At 35.0% G+C, this 16,599-nt stretch overlaps 1 protein-coding gene across 2 annotated transcripts in view; it reads right to left on the reverse strand.

Moving 5' to 3' along the window:
- WDR70 (WD repeat domain 70) overlaps window positions 1-16,599 on the reverse strand; it is a 122,357-nt gene that overhangs the window by 55,952 nt on the left and 49,806 nt on the right. The gene's annotated exons all lie outside the window — the stretch shown is intronic.

Raw genomic sequence — 16,599 nt, forward strand, 5'->3', positions numbered from 1 at the left:
ATACCTTTCCAAATAAAATACAACATTTTCACTGATATGCATAAGGGTTAAAAAAAAAAAACACAAAAAAACAGTCTTCTTTCCCAAGCTCTGAAAACAATTACTACTTTCAGCTGCATACTTTGATGAATAACGATGCCACTTTTTCTTTTCTAGATGCTCTTTTTCTTTTGCAGTTCAAATATGCATGGCCCTGAAAATCTTTGTCTCAGCCACCTTATGCAAGATCATTTATAAACTGCTGAGGCTTTGAGATTCAAGTGTTCATTTTATCACTGAAATAATTAATGTGGCAAAACACTAATTACACTTCTAACTATGGCATTCCTTCTCCTATGTTTTCTTAAACAAATAAATAAAACTATTTTTTAAATGTCAATTATTCTAATTCATAAACAGAGAAAACGTGGCAGAATGAGATGTATTTTTATGGGAAAAATCAAATGATGTCAAAGAAGTAAAAGCTCGCTACATGCTACAAGAAATTTACAGTAAAGTACCCTTCTTGTTGGAATGTATATTTCAACTACTGTTGTCCATAAGTAACTAACTTAAGCCAGGCAGTTGGATTCTGAAATCCCTTCCAGCCGAATTACACTATTCTAACAACTCAATTCTAACAATAAGTATATAAAATTATTTCCTACTGGAGAAACAGGCAAAGGTTAAAACATATTACATACATAATCTGTGATGTCACTTGAAACCTGGAAGGAAAAAGTATTCACAATCCTTTATAAGAATGAAGTCTTCAGGTAACAGGCATACATGCTTATAGAAATCGGTCACTGAACAGATTGTTCTAGTTGCTCTGGCATAGCGACAACTGACAAACCTTTAAACCTGCAGTATTGCAGACTGGGCAGTTATTCTTCAGGTTTTCCTTTATTTTTAAAAGGCAATTTAATCATTAACTGCAATATAACATACAATATTATTGTATATCCGTTCTACTTATCTGTATGTCTTCATTTCTGAGGTAAAACTGTTCTTCAAATACTTATTTATATGATACTGTTTTTCTTAAAGTTGAGCTTTTCTTGCATTATTAACAAAATACGTCCTTTTTCTTCTTAATGGAAAAAGAATATCTGCCTGGATCTTCAGTGTTTCTTAGATACATAAAAACATCCAAATAAGACAGAACGAAAGCACTGAGATACAGGTGGACTCTTTAAACTGTCTTAGATACAAATGTTTTCTGTCCATTTAATATGCAGAGTTCTTTCCAGATAAAAATTCAAAACTCTTCTGGCATCTAATGCAGAGAAGAGTTTCAGCATTTGGCAAAGGAAGTAAGAACATTAATCTAGAAAGAAAGAAATCACTAAGTTCACGGGACAACTCATTTGTTTAGACTACACAAACATTGCCCATGATCCAGCACTGGTCTCTAGCAAAGCAAATACCACTTTAACAAGGCAGCCATTTTTCCAGAACAAGACAAGACAATGTGGCACAATATTAGCAGCTTCCATCAGAGCTACAAGGCAGGCTACAAAGCTGACATCTGTAATTCTAGGATAAAACAGACAAGGAAATCATACAGAAATAGCTCATGGAGTTATTTATAATTGCACTTTCAATGACAGTAATCAGGCATCAAAAACCTAAAATAGAACGAATCTCCTGTTGTTTGCAATAGTCAAGATCATTTTCATTTTAAAAAGTTTCCAAATCCAATATCTGCAAAACATCATTTCCTTGTTCTATCTGGGGCTTTAGCATAAGACATTTAAGTGTGCTTTGTTTGAAATGTTTTGTTTGTTCTGTGCGGTTTGTTGGTTTTTTTTGCTTGTTTTTGTTGATTTTTGCTTTAAGGAAACACTGCATTACAATCCATTTTGCAGGGTCACATAAAGAAACCTGTCCTGCTGTATGGAACAAGTCGCCATTCCTGGAGACCTTCAAAATTTGGCTGAGCATAGCTATGCTAGGTGATCCTTCATTGAATTATCATGGTTGAACTAGCTTTGAACAGAAAGATAGGATTACATGATCTTCAGAGGTTCTTTCCATCCTTTACCATTACATGATTCTGAGACTTCTCTTTTCCTCTCCATGCTTTATTAACAATTATCTTGGTGTCCCACCTTTGAACAGGCACACACAATGACACATTTACTCCAAACCTATTTATTTTTCCAGTTCCTCTCCTCTCTCCATCCATTCCTTTCAAAATCTCATTTGGACATTCCGTACATACAGCTCCTCTCATCCATTAACTCCAGACGGAAGTCAACTTTCAGCTATTTCCTGAGTCAGCATTCTCACTTTTTGGATGGGTTACTGAATAACATGGTTACATGCAGAGATGCTTAATGCCTATATCTCCTTATTTGCTGTTGTGAGATTCCTCACAAGCATCTCAGTTTAAATTCCATAACCATTCTCTGATAATCCCTCATCATATTAATTCTTTCCTCCTGTTACAGAAACACTTTTTCTTTTTTTTTCCTTTTAAAACCTTAAGTCCTCCACCTTTTAGGGCTCAATAACAGAAAGTTAGTGAGGTTTTAACAGAACACCATAAATCTCATTCAGACTTTTCATCTTTCAGCTGATAAAAGAAAATGAAGCAACACTTCTGCAATTCTTTCCTATACAGAATGTAAGGCACATAACAACAACAAAAATTGATTCCCAAAACAACTGCAGTATCAGCAAGTCAGAAGAAAAATATAAGGTTCTTGAACTGCTGCTTCCACTGCAGACTGTTGGTCACACTCCACATCTGAATTACATGCCCTGTTAGAAATGCCTGCACAGCCTACAAAGTTTATTGCCCTCTCAGTGTTTAACATCCCCACACTGAATGTGTTTATTCCTGCCTTGATGCTACTGGAGGTAACTGAAACTAAAAGAAATCTTTTAAAAGAAATAGTCTAGATATTATTTATAAACATATCAGTAACTCGCAGAAATAGCCTTTAGCATTTGAGCTCTTTTGTCTCTTCTTTCAAGTCAGATCATTTAAGCATTTTTATTCTTTACAAAAATATTTCCAGCTTTTATTTAAAAACAGAACATCATATTGAAAACTATCTCATAATAGAATGAGCAAAATTTCTTCTTACCAGATGAATCAATCTGCCCCCAGTATCTGACTGTAGCATCACCAATTACAACACCAAGTTGTAATTACAACTTGTACAAAAAAGTACAACACTATACATGTTTTATATTTTCTCTAAAACTAGCAATGGACTGGGACTCCAAAGAGACACTTTCACTAAAGCATTGCATAGTCTGACATACACTAATTAGTTCTGACATTCCTCTTTTGCTCTCCATGCTCTGTCAATAACGATCTCAGCATACTGTCTTTCAACAGGCGCTTTGATGCTTTGCCCCTCTGTACTGTTTACTCTTGAAGCTTGTTTGAGTCTTTTTCCAGTCCCTTTCCCTCACGACATCCAATCCTTCTCAGAATTTAACTCCTCCAGTTCTAGCTGGAAGACAAGACTTATGCAAGAAATGAAGCCCAGAAATCCAAATAATTTATCTTTAGGGAGCATGTCTTTAAACTGGCAATATGGCAATCAAATGATAACTAACACTGCTTCTGTATTTTCTCTCCAGTTCTGTTTTTGACACTCAGTTCACTATGCCATAGCACAGCAAATTCAGAGACAGCAAGGAATTCCATGATTTGGAATGATTTTGTGTTAGTGGCTTTTTTGTTATTGTAGTTTTTATTTTCTTTTTCTTGTTCATTTGTTTTGTTTTTACAAAATATTTTGGAACATTTATGCCTCTATCTCCCTTCCAGACATAAAATAATAACTGAGACTGCATTTCAATTCAATATTTATATTGATACTAATAAAATAAATTACCATTGGATTCAATCGGATCAATGTTAGGAGACTCCGAAAGGTCTAAAAAGCTTCTTATTATTTCCTTAGGCTTAAAATAACACTAGGCTGAAACAATCAGGCTGTTGTACGCTATGTTGCAGCATTAGGAGAAGTATAACACTAATATTTATCTGTTGATAGCTATAACCAAGTTATTTTTGAATTCCATTGAAAACAAAAGGAGAACATTTCCTGAATGAGTTTTAGTCCCTGTCCATTTCCCTTCTTCAAAATGTCCAACGAAAGTTTGTCATTTACTGAAAGCAACATAGATGGAGAGATTTTTTTTTAAGCCATTCCTCAAACAGGTATAAAAAAATTTCATCACAGCCAATTTTTATATACTGCATAATATGCACAGTCACAAATCTTTTTAATTCATAAATTTATTTTCAGCAAAAGCTTGTGTGAAATTGGCTCCACATACATAAGTTTAAACTTAACTTTCCAAGTGGTGTATTCCACATCTGCAAAACAGACTGTGTAGAAGTTTTTATATTTGCCAAGAGCAATTCAAAGTAGCTGAGAAAAGGATGGGAATGTTCTTTTGGAAAGGTAATGTGGATATTTTCCTGACCACTGAGAAGTTAAATGATCTATACTTAAATAAACAACTAATTTAATTACTGTTTTTTGTTGTTGTTGTTTTAAATATTGCTTTACCCTTATTTATTTTTCCTCATTCTTTTTTGCCCCCTAATATTTTTCTAATGCTATGACTTAGTCAAAATTTCAGGTATAATTAATTATTGAGTATGTTGCTGTATTATACAGACTATTAAAGGTGTTTGTGTAGCTTCAAAACCCAGCATTCAACCATGGAAAATCTAACTAAGTCCTGATTCATCAAGCCATTCCAGATTCTAAAACTATGTTAACAGTCTACTGAAATTCATAGAATTAACCAATTTAAACATTAAAAATCTGTCATGTCAAATTCCAGTGAGCTTCTCTACTTATCCTAACTTTGATACTTCTACTGGAATGCAAGTCTCAATTGTACAACACTGAACATTAAGAGGACTGCTCAGAAAGTAACGCCTTCTCTTTTATTATGTCAACCCAGGATGTCAGAAGTGGATGCTGGTGGTATGGCTGAACTTTCCCACCAGTCTTCCATTACATATTGCTGCTGTGTGACAGACGGCTGCAGACAGGCAGTCTGACAAAACGCCACTGACATGGAAATTTGTATGAAGGGAAGGTGCATCACTGAATTCTTCCATGTCAAAAACATGGCACTCATTGACAGTCAACAACGTTTGCTGAATGCTTATGAAGACCAAACAGTGGCTGTGAGCACTGGTTCAGTTTCCATGAAAATAAATCAGAGGCATTGCTTTTGGAGCAACCTAAGTATTATCATTTAATATTATTTAATGTGGTGTGTCTTTTATCGAACCAGCAGAATGCCTTACTATTACAAATACAGAGAAGGCTTTATACTGTATAACCAGTAACTATGTTTTAATGCCTATCTTTGTCATAAAAGAAAATGCCCACCTTTGTGACAAACTTTCTCTAAAAAGGCTACTATGGAAAGCTATTAGATACTTTAAAGCCACCATATAAATATTGCTTCCATGGAATTTACTTGCAGAACACAGATTTCCAAGTTGAACTATTAGTGATTAGAATCATTTGAGTTGGGAGGGATCTTTAAAGGTCAGTGAGTTCCAACTCCCCTGCAATGAATAGGGATACCTACTAGATCAGGCTGCTCAGAACCCCACCCAGCTGGATCTTGAACACCTTAAGAACACTCAAAAATGAGTGTTAAAGGAAGCTCCTTTACAACAAAAGCCACTGTTCCTAGAGCAAGGTTTTTGTCATCTTTTTTCACGATGTACAAAAACCATCAGTGAATTCCTCCAGCAAAAAGGTAAACACAGAACAGGGTAAAAAACAAACTAACTAACTAACTAATGCAGAATATGTAAAAAAGAACAGGAAAATGAGAAATAGCTGAAATGTCCTGTTATAATGCACTTTGTATATATGTCAGTGCAAAAACATGTAAGCAAGAAAACTCTGAATATTATACTCTCTTTGTCCTCTTTCAGCAAAACTAAGTTAGTCTTCTGTTAACCACATGGAACACAATAAAGGTTAAACCACCTGCCAGACACTGAATAAAATGCGTACACAAACAGATGGTCAAAGACTGAAAAACTTTCCGAACTTGCCTGGCAGAAAAACTTCTACATAAGCTACCAGCAGATGAACACAGTTAAAATAATTTAAACCAGAGTATTAGAAAAGCCATATACAACATAAGAAAAATCACAACTATGAAAGAATCTGCCAAGAAAATAGACATAACTTCATTATTCATATACAGTTTTCAGCTTGCTACTTAAATGATCTCTAAATATAAAAAAAAAATAAAAAACAAAAACAAGAAAAAACATGAAACTTAAGATAAAATATATTACCAGAATATAAACACTATTCTTCTGAGGCAAAGCAAGTAGTAATTATAAAATTGTAATTTTCCGCATTTCCAATTAAAATTGGTAGCCTTTTTGTACTAAAATTGATAGTCTAGATTTTCTGTCATCATTTACATAATTGCAGCTAAATTATAATTACTATGTGGAGCATGGTCATGGTGCAAATAGATTCAAACCTAATAAGAATGAATGGGAATTATCTCCATTGTCCACTTTGTATGAATTTAAAAACAAACTAAAAATTGGAATGATTCTTAAGTATGCCTGTGTGCATGGTGAGTAGACCCTAGGAATAATTAAGCAAAAGTCCTGCAGCAGGCCAATATATGCAAGGTTTGATGAAAACCACTTCAGCAGGAGAATCAGAAGAACTGATTATGGATGAGCAGTGATTAGGTCGAGGAATCAGAATTCCTTCTGTAGAATGAAGACAAGTGTGCAGGCGGAAAGAGATGAATTGGATGAGGAAATTAAAAGCAAGGAACTGAAAGACTAAAAAAAGCAAGGTAAAATGAAATGTTTAATGAGAGTACATTACAAAAGACCAGAAAGTCTTGGAACAGCATGGGTTCTGCGAGTAAAGGAATGGTGGAGACAGAACTATGGAGAAGAAGCAAGAACCATAAGAATCTGAAGACAATACACTCCAATACTTGCAGCAGAGTCCAGTATATTCAAGTCTAAAATACTCCTTGCTGTCATAGTACTCCCCAATTACAGCTTCCCCTGTGACAATGACATACCTTTTTCCTTTAGCACTAAAAGACCCAAGTTTATGTAGTTACTTGGATGTCTAATGTCCAACTTGCTAACTGTGTGAGTGGTCTTATGTTTTTAGAAATACATGTACTTAGATCTTGGAAATACACTAAATCTTCCATAAGAATAATTTAAAAACTAACATTGAAAAGTCAAGTTTCTTTAAAGGAACAGAAGTTCTTACATCAAACTTTTGTAAAAGCCATCAATTTAACAGGCCTACCATATTCAGTGTACAATCTCAGAAGAAGTTCCAACTGCAAATTTAAGCAAAGGATGTGGTTCTTCAAGTAGATAAGTTACTGCATCATAATGTATACTGCAGATTCTTAGGAGATTAAAATTAGATGAAATCAGTAGAGATTCTAGGTATTAATTTTGCACTTGTCAGTTCTTCATATGTAACATGAGAGCCCATGTCTGTCTTCAGAGAAGAGATGGGATGAGAAGAAAAATAAGGTAAGACCTTATTTATTCAAAATAAAGAAGAAATGGTTCTCACATAGGAAACTGTTGATTTATTTTAACCTCATTCTTCATGAATATATGCTTTAAAATGTTTCTCCTTTTTTTTTTTTTTTTTTTTTAAACTGGAGAACATAACTATATTGTTTTACAATATTTTGAATTCTTGTCAAATGCACAGAATCGCAGTCACAACAAGAGACCAGTGAAAGACAGCCTAGATGCATTTTAAAGGATAACTTGCATTATTCAAAATCAAAAGCAAAACTACCTCATGTCAAATTTTGCATGACTGATTCCAAGTCAGCAGTGCAGAACGTTAATAGGAGGAAAACAACAGTAGCAACTACTAGCAAGTTACAGTGTATGATCACTTCTGGACCAGAAACTGGCTAACAGATACATTCAGAAACAAAGGTTACCAACCACTGTGCCCTGCTCTAGACTTCTTTTTTTACTGTGAATTGCCACTGAAGTACAGTATGCAATTCAAAATTTAAATAAATGGTTTGTTCCAGTTAACTTCAAAGACACTGAAATTTTGAATGCTTGAAATTAAATAAAGAAACTGAGAGGTAAATAACTATTTTATTTTCCTAAAAGATTCTGTCTTCATAGTTCTTTTTCAAGAGTTTTAAACCTTAAAATACACTGATTTTTATTTTTTTTTTATTTTATCAGTTTTGTTTTGATAAATGTATAGTTAAATCAAAACAGTTACTTGTAATCAAAGTATTCTAATGTAATAACAAGCATTACACATACATTACACATAATAAATCTCATGAGGATATCAGCAATCTGCTTTCAATGTCATTAGTATCCTGAAAGGCAGTATATCATGTTAGAATTCAGATCATATACAGAATGACAGAATGAAGTTCCAGAGGAAAGTAAATGAAAGATGTAAAATTTTGTTTAAAAACAAACAAAATAAGCCACCAATACTACTTGTCTTTTCCATTGAAAGTTATTGGCAAGGAAAAATACACTAGTTCCAATGAAGTTACTAATGCTTAGTAGGTTTTTCCTCATATAAAAGCAAATAGTCTGAACCCAAATAACACGCTAAAAATGGAAAAACTACAAAGGTCTGCTGGACAGAATGCAGGCAAGGAATGGCAGAGGGTGTGCAGGTATGCAGATTATTCAAATTAGAGTGCATACATCTAATGGAGAGGGACTAGCATTCAGTGTTGCTTAGAATCAAATAATGCAGGAAAACTCAAAATGGTGATTAAATTTAGAGTATAGGATCATTGTCCAAGGAAAATCAAAATAAAACAGCACCAAGAACCATTGCACGAGAGTAAATTACATAAAAGAATAATGATGTTTAAAAAAGCTTTAGATATCACTGAATGGAGAATACACTCCAATGAGCACAATCTTAACTGTATTCAAATTCCATAGGTGAAACATTGAAGGGAAATCACTGATGCATTTAAAAAAAAAAAAAAAAAAAGCAGTCTCCAGAACATTATCTGGACTCAAAAGAGTGATACAGAAAAAATCCTCATCATATTAAGAAAACGTACATGAAATTAAAGGCAAATAGTGAAGATGTGTTGTAGAGCTCATTACACAATCAATAATAATTAATGCAGATGTTCCAAACTGTGCAGGGTATGACAATTTTCTCCTTGAGTAATTTTTCTCAAAATAGATACAATGGATTTAAGTTATTTGACAAATCTCCTTCCCCATCCCACTGTACAGACAAAAACTGAACATGGTCATTGTGAATCAATTCCATGTAAACCCTTCTTCCTTCTCAGTAAGTTTCTACAACTCTAGATATATTTGATTGTAATAATGATGAGTATATGGACAACTAAGCTGCACTAAGATAAACAAAAAAGTTTGCTAAGAGCTTTCCGCTGGTACTGACAGATGATTTGCTCTGTTTCTTGTTGAAACAAACAAATTTGATAAATTAAAGAGATGTTTTTCCTTTGCTTTAGCCATTAAGCTGGCAATCAAGGACATCTACGCCTAAGTATATTACTTCAATTCAAAACAGCAAAGCACCAATGCAAGTATTCAGAAAACCACCTTTGGGACGGATTAGAGGACAATCCCCCTGAGATTTTTTTAATCCAATGGGTAACAAGGTCAGTGATTTTAATAAACTATACTAATTTTTTGAGAAAGAAAAGTGTGGTTCTAGTGCTGGACATTTATTTTCTCTTGTATTCTTTGCAAAGAAGACTTTTTCAGCAATTTGTCTCCTTCTGAACAATCTGCTAGCACAGAGCAGGAGACAAACACATTAACACTGGGAGCAGCCCACGCTCACACAGAGATTATCAAGTGAGCACAGACCCAACACAAATAATTAGAGCTATGTGAAGAAAAACAAATTTTTAAGAAGGCTAAGAAGTTTATAGAATTGCAGAATTGCCATTCAGCTACTCAGATGAATTCCCATAGCAGAGCTCAATACACTTTTTACTTACTCAGAGCTTACGCTATGCTGGGCTATCTCAAGCATTGGTATGTTCCTGAGACTATATAACACTTGGCAAACAACACAAAGTCCTTTATTTATTATCTCAACAACATCTAACTTCAGTATTATTATTTCTACATAGAACATCAGACAAATTACACATATTACACTGTTGATGTCTGAGACCTGTGACAGTAAAAGGAGTTACAACTTTATGGCATTTTCCAAATGGGGGAAGAATAAATCAACTTAGATCTCATCTCCTATTTAGTCAAGATAAGAATGGGATGCAATCAATCTCCCTACAGGGTACATCAGATTAAGATCAAAGGGAAAGACTTTTGGTAAAGAATATCTCCACAGTTCAAGTTACTGTCACCTGCACAAACTGAAATGACTCAAAATCAGTCTTGCATGATACAGAAAAAGCAGCAAGAGAAAATCACTAAGAAAACAGGATGCTCTCTAAAAAGCTGATTAGTTGTGGCTATAAAAGAGTTATCACTTGGATCACAAATTCTCCTCCACCCCAATAAATAATTTTGATTGATACCAACATTCAGCAGTACTCATAATTAATCTGGTGAAAAATCTACTGAAATTTAAATTTAAGAGATTAATTCTAACCTCTCAAAAGCAATACCTCATCTGATCCTACAGACACCACAATCGGTCTTCACAATAACTTTTACAACTGCCTTAGATCTCTCCCACAGCCATGTTTCTGCAGGTCCACTAGCCACAAACAGCCAATAAATCAAACAGAGATAAAAAATAAATGTAGCTTATTGTAATTTTTTTAGTCCGTTGCTGCTTTTAAAGTTAAATAATCTATTCTAAACAGTGCAGAGTATAACTCAGCGGCGTAGATGTGCATATGTGCTTTGGGCAATAGAAAACCTTAAAAGTGAGTTTATGTGTTGTAGTTCTGTTTCAACAAGGAAATGCAAAAAGCTGCTAAAGATCAGGCCAAAGTACAGCTAATAAAATTGTAAGTAAATACAAACCTCTGCATTTATTGTGCTATCTGAAATACACGAAAAATCCTCATCATAAAAAATCAAAGGAAGGCAGCAAATTTTGTAGAGAAGCTGTGTATTTCTTTACCATAGATCTAATCAGTACTGCCCCATGTCAGACTGGGTAACATGGATAACATACACAGCCAGTTTTTTCATAGTCATCATTGTCCTCTGCTCACATCACAATACTGAAGCTCTTCAAAAACCCCTACATTCTTTTCCACCCTTTTTATAAGGCTGAATGTCTAAAGCAGAAAGTTAGCAGACAAAAAATCACAAGATTCTATTACTTCTGAGGATGAAAACCAGGGGAATTATTCTTTATCAATAACATTCTCCATCTGGGGGGAAATTATTTATTACTGTTTTGCTGGAGTTGGAAATATGTGCATATTAAAATACTAAAGGCAAGAGATAAACAACCTGGAAAACATTTTTAGCAAGCTTTTCTTTCCTTAAACAGAGATGACCAGAGTAGAGACTTGTTTCAGAGCCCAAGGAGGTAAAACACTAGTATCTGTAGACTTTCAAAATATTCCTTTGCAGTGCTCTGATTTTCTGTCTGCCTTGTGCCCTGAAGTTTCCATCTGTTTAGAAATTCACCTTTTCATTTACTACACAGCCGCGTACTGCCTGAGCATCTAGAATTGATCAAATCCAAATGTCTTTTTCAGCCTATCTTACTTTGAGACTCCAAGCAACTCAAAAATAGTTTTATAGAATTCATATGAATATTCTTGCATTCCCTACACCTATTTGGATACTCCACTGCAGTGAGAGCTTAACTCCATGAATGTGCTACTACAGAGGCCAATCAACAAAGAAGAAAACTGTCGACTCCATTTTCAGCTAGGCATAGATCCCTACTCATTAATTTTGCTGCTAGTGCAAATGCTCAGCTCTAAACTTCATTTTACCTAGGAAAGCAGATAAATCTGTATTTCCTTTTTAATTGCACACAACTTCAGAATGTTTTACGTTTACTTCCTTTCTACTACGACAAATGTAGCAATTAATACTGTCCAAAAATAAGCAATTTCTGGAACTCAGTCTCTAACTGCTGTATACTTTTATGTTTGAAATCCAAATACATTTTCTCTTGAAGCAAAAGAGCCCTCGCTACTGGATACAAACAGGTTCAGTCGCTAGTTGAAATGTGTCCTAACACACTCACTTTTGTAGAAACGTAACAAACGTTTTAGAATTAACTGAGATCTGCTCTTCCTTTTTTTCTGTGGCCAATTGCTTAAACTCACAAGCCAATGTTGTTTGCATAGAGCCCAAAGATAGAAGTTCCTAAGATCCAATTCAGATCCCACAACTGAAAATCATGGACCATCTTGCTTGAAATTAAACATAGCTGCTGCTGACAAGTCAGTGTCAGAAACGTAACTTTAAACTTTACCTGACACTTCTAAACAGCCTTTTGGTGAAATGCTGTTAAGTTGTAAACAAAGTTTACAAGATCACTTTTATTTCCAAATGGAAGGTGGGGAGAGTGTTTTCATGTCACCTCTTACAGCACATGAACAACTTCACATTCTTAATAATTTCACTGTGTTTAAGCACACCAGATCTGCGTATACCAAACTATCAAAGGAACTACAAATCTTAATCTATGGTCCATCTGCAGATTTCCTAGCTTCTCCTGTGTGAATTTCTCTGACTTACATTATCAGACAGAATGTGCCTACACTGCTCTGCATAAGATGCTGGAAGCTGTGGATAACATGAAATCCGAAGTTCAGCGTTGACAGAAAAATATACTGATCTAGTCTTGGAATCACAAAACCAGATTAGAAGCAGAATCTTGAAGTCAGAAGACCAAAGTAAAATGCTTATACAAAAAACTGAGCCTTCAACAACAACAACAAAATGTATTTACATGAGCAGAAACATCAACTCCACTTCAACTATGCAACATGGAAATTAGAGTTGTGTCTGCATGCATATATATATACATGTATGTGCACATGGACACCTGGATTTTAAAATAAAAACTATTCCATAGGACCTTGGGATTAAGTATGAACCACACTTCCACAGATTCTATACAACAGCAAGACTTAATTAAATAAATAGAAGAAAAAACACAATTTCAAGTAACATGTTCTGGTCCCTATTTTTTCTGTTCTGCAGAAAGAACTTTTTATCCCATTTTAAATCTTCAGTTGTTACGACAGATAAACCATCTGAAACTGAACGCTTTTTATGTAGTAAAAATGTGTGTTGAAAAAGCTCTCAAATGCAAGCTCTTATAAGTGACTGCATTTTTTATTGCAGCAGCTAACATTTTAATCAAGGAAAACTTCAGAAAAATAGTAATATAAACGTACATAGTTTATAAAGACGAAAATAGCTTTGCTAACCCTTTTGTAAACATACAGCTTTCAGCAAGGGCCAGCACAGTCATTATTCAAACTCCTCTTAACCAGGCCTGCTCATTTGCTGTGCTTTCTTAATCAGCTCTGTGCTGAATGTGCCTATAAATAGATAAGTTAATCCAGGAAAAGCCATCCTCACATATTTGGAGTGGACTTCACACCTTTACACATATCAAGACATCAAGCAATCTGCTGTGCCAGTGCAGAGTGCGTTATTAGACATATGCAAGGTAGCGGCAATCTCTTGATGAAAGCATTCCTACATTACAAACAAATCTCTGGAGGCGATCTTTCCAAATACTTTTACCTTTGACAAATCCGATGAGATTTTCACAAGAGCAACAGAATGTACCCCAACACAACCATAACGCTCCCTTTTCCTGACAAGTCACCACAACTGTATGCCAAAGGATGAGAACTTAAGCTGTTCCAGAGACAGGAATAAGGAAAAAAGTCACCAAAACTTAATAGAATTGAAACATGTAATTTGTAAGTCTCATTATTTGAAACAGCTGGATTGGTATGGTTGAAATAAAAATAAAAACAAACCAGCCCTGTGAGACTAGGTATGCTGAACGTACAAATCTTCCTATTTAATTTGATTTCCAGGAATGTCAATTCTGCTTTATTTTTGTCTCATGCAACTTCTCAGAATAAGGTTTTTGATATTCTGCACACTAATTTAACATGGGTATTTAAGAAATACCTCAATAGTACGCAGGGCATCTCAAATATCTGTAAAGTTCCACGGATGTCCAAACCTTCTGTGTTGTCTGAGCCACACTAAGCAAACAGGAATTGTCTTGGGCTGCGTACATAAAGGTTGCTCCAAAAGTAATGCCTCCTATTTATTTCCACGAAAACTACAACTGATGATATAACAAACACAAGAACACTATTTGATAGAGTGAATTCTCAGCTACAAAGCACTACTTTGCAGCACAGCTACCACGGTTAGCTATGCATTTTTGCCAGCAATGAACCCTACATGCCATGCTCCTAAAACTCTGCATCAGTGGAGGTAACCCATTGTCAGTGTTGCCACTGCTGAACCCCAACACCCATCGCCTCACTGTGCTCGCATCCACCGTTATTGTCCATAAGTAACAGAACTTATTTTGATCTTCAATATTTTTTAAACAACTAAACAAACAAAAAAAGTGGGATATGTGACCTTGTTTTTGTGAAACTAATGCATCAATCCCCAGTTCCATGTCAGCGGCTGCAATTTTTAGTGATTTCTCAGTGTGCTGTCCCAGAGACTCTTGATGAAATTTTACTCCTCTGGTACTTGAAAACAGCTGGTCCCCAACGAGCGTGATGCCAAAAACCAATGACATGAATAAGGTTTGACTGTGAAGGAAGGGATGTTCTTTGGTAAGGTGGGGTTTACAAAAGATTTTTGAGCTGAATTTCTGATTGCAACTCTATACCTTCCATTTAAAAATACCAGGTCATGTATTGACTGAAACTGGAGTTGCAAATAGACCAAAAAATGAGGATTATTGTCCAGCAATCTTGAACCCTGTTCTCAGCTTCCTTTATCAAAACAGAAAGCAAGGCTGTGTATCTTCTGCTGCTCACAGGGCTGCATTCAGCTAATGACCCAAAACACACACAACTCTTTGCTGTGAGTTGAGCAGCATTGCCCCCTGCACCCTCCTTACACCTGGCTGTAGCTCAAGCTGCACTCATCACACACCCATGTTTGGCTGCTGTGGAGTGGTGGGTGTGCACCCCAGGCCAGGCTGCTTGGTGGGCAGAGCTGCAGGTGAACAGGGCTGGAGCTGGGAGGCAGTGCCAGTTGGGCTGGGCTCGTGGGTCTCACCATCTTAAATTCTTCTTACTTTATTGCACTGAATACGCATGGAATATTTTATTTCATTTAATTACAAGTATCTTCATAGTAGGCAGATCTACCACAGCTTTGTTGCTCTTGGATGCCTTGAATATTTCATGTTTTCCCAAGATCATTCTAAATGGTCAGCACAAGTGTTTCAACTTTCACTCAAATCACAAAGGCTTAGAAAGAATGATACAATTAAGAAACCTGTTAAGTATTTAGCTTATATGGATTCTGAACAACTACATAACAGTTATATATATATACTTGAAAATCTAAATGGCAGTGCCTAAGGTATTATCACCTGGTTGCTTCTATGCTAAACTATTCATTTGATATCAAACTGATGAGGTGGGTCTTCAGAACAAACCACTACTCTTCTGTTTTTGGAAAATGTTAATACTTACAAAATTCAGTCCACTAATTCTACAATTACCCTTACCAGAAGATAAAATATTAGTGTCATTTAGAACTAAAATAGCTACTTGTCAGTTTTCCCCAAAATATCAAAAGCTCTGAAATCAAGCAATAATTCTGTTGCTTTTCATGTACAGTTCCTCAGGAGTCTAGTAATATCACCTAGATCCTTCTAAATATATGCGGTCAGCTCAACAATTAGTCATTCTATAGTCAATAAAGGCAATGGCAATACTGGATGGCTAGTCCTCATGTAATTAAACATAAGTTACAAAGTACATAAGACATCCTTTGCCTACTTTGAGAAGTTTTAACGGCAAGCAATCCCTGGTCATGTTCTGCATGAATGCACTCTAGTTGTTTTAGTTAGTCTGTCTAGAAATGCACTGCTTTAAATAGCAATTTTAATTTAGGTTTGATAACTATAACACCACATTTTATAGTTGCACCACACTTGTCCAATGACCTTAAAAATTAACAAAACAGTAAATTCCAAAGGAAATATTACAGACATGTTGTAACAAATAATGAACTTGCAGATATAGAATAAAATTATCACCATAATTATAAAGAAGACATTAAAAAAACAAAACAAAACAAAAAAACCCCTTGAAACAGATCTAGAACTTTAGCCACAGAAAACCTCTGTTCAGGTTATTCACTGAAGTTTAAAATAAAAAAGTTGACAATAATCGGACAATTAATTCTTTTGTGCATTCCATTAAAAAAAGAGAAGACATCTCTGCACCCGTAATATGATTAAATATTCATTTCGTTCATGTGAGTTGCACAACAAAAAGAACTACAAATGAGTATAAGTAAATTATTTATTTTGAAGGAAAGAATGTATATGAACTAGTAAGCTTATGATAACAAAAGAAGATCTGCATCTTATCTCACCAGAAGTTCAATCGCTGAAGACTGAAATGTTTGTGGGTGAGTTT

This window comes from Coturnix japonica, chromosome Z (assembly GCF_054131305.1).
Source record: "Coturnix japonica strain WE chromosome Z, WE-NBRP24, whole genome shotgun sequence".
In the NCBI taxonomy this organism is placed as follows: Eukaryota; Metazoa; Chordata; class Aves; order Galliformes; family Phasianidae; genus Coturnix; species Coturnix japonica.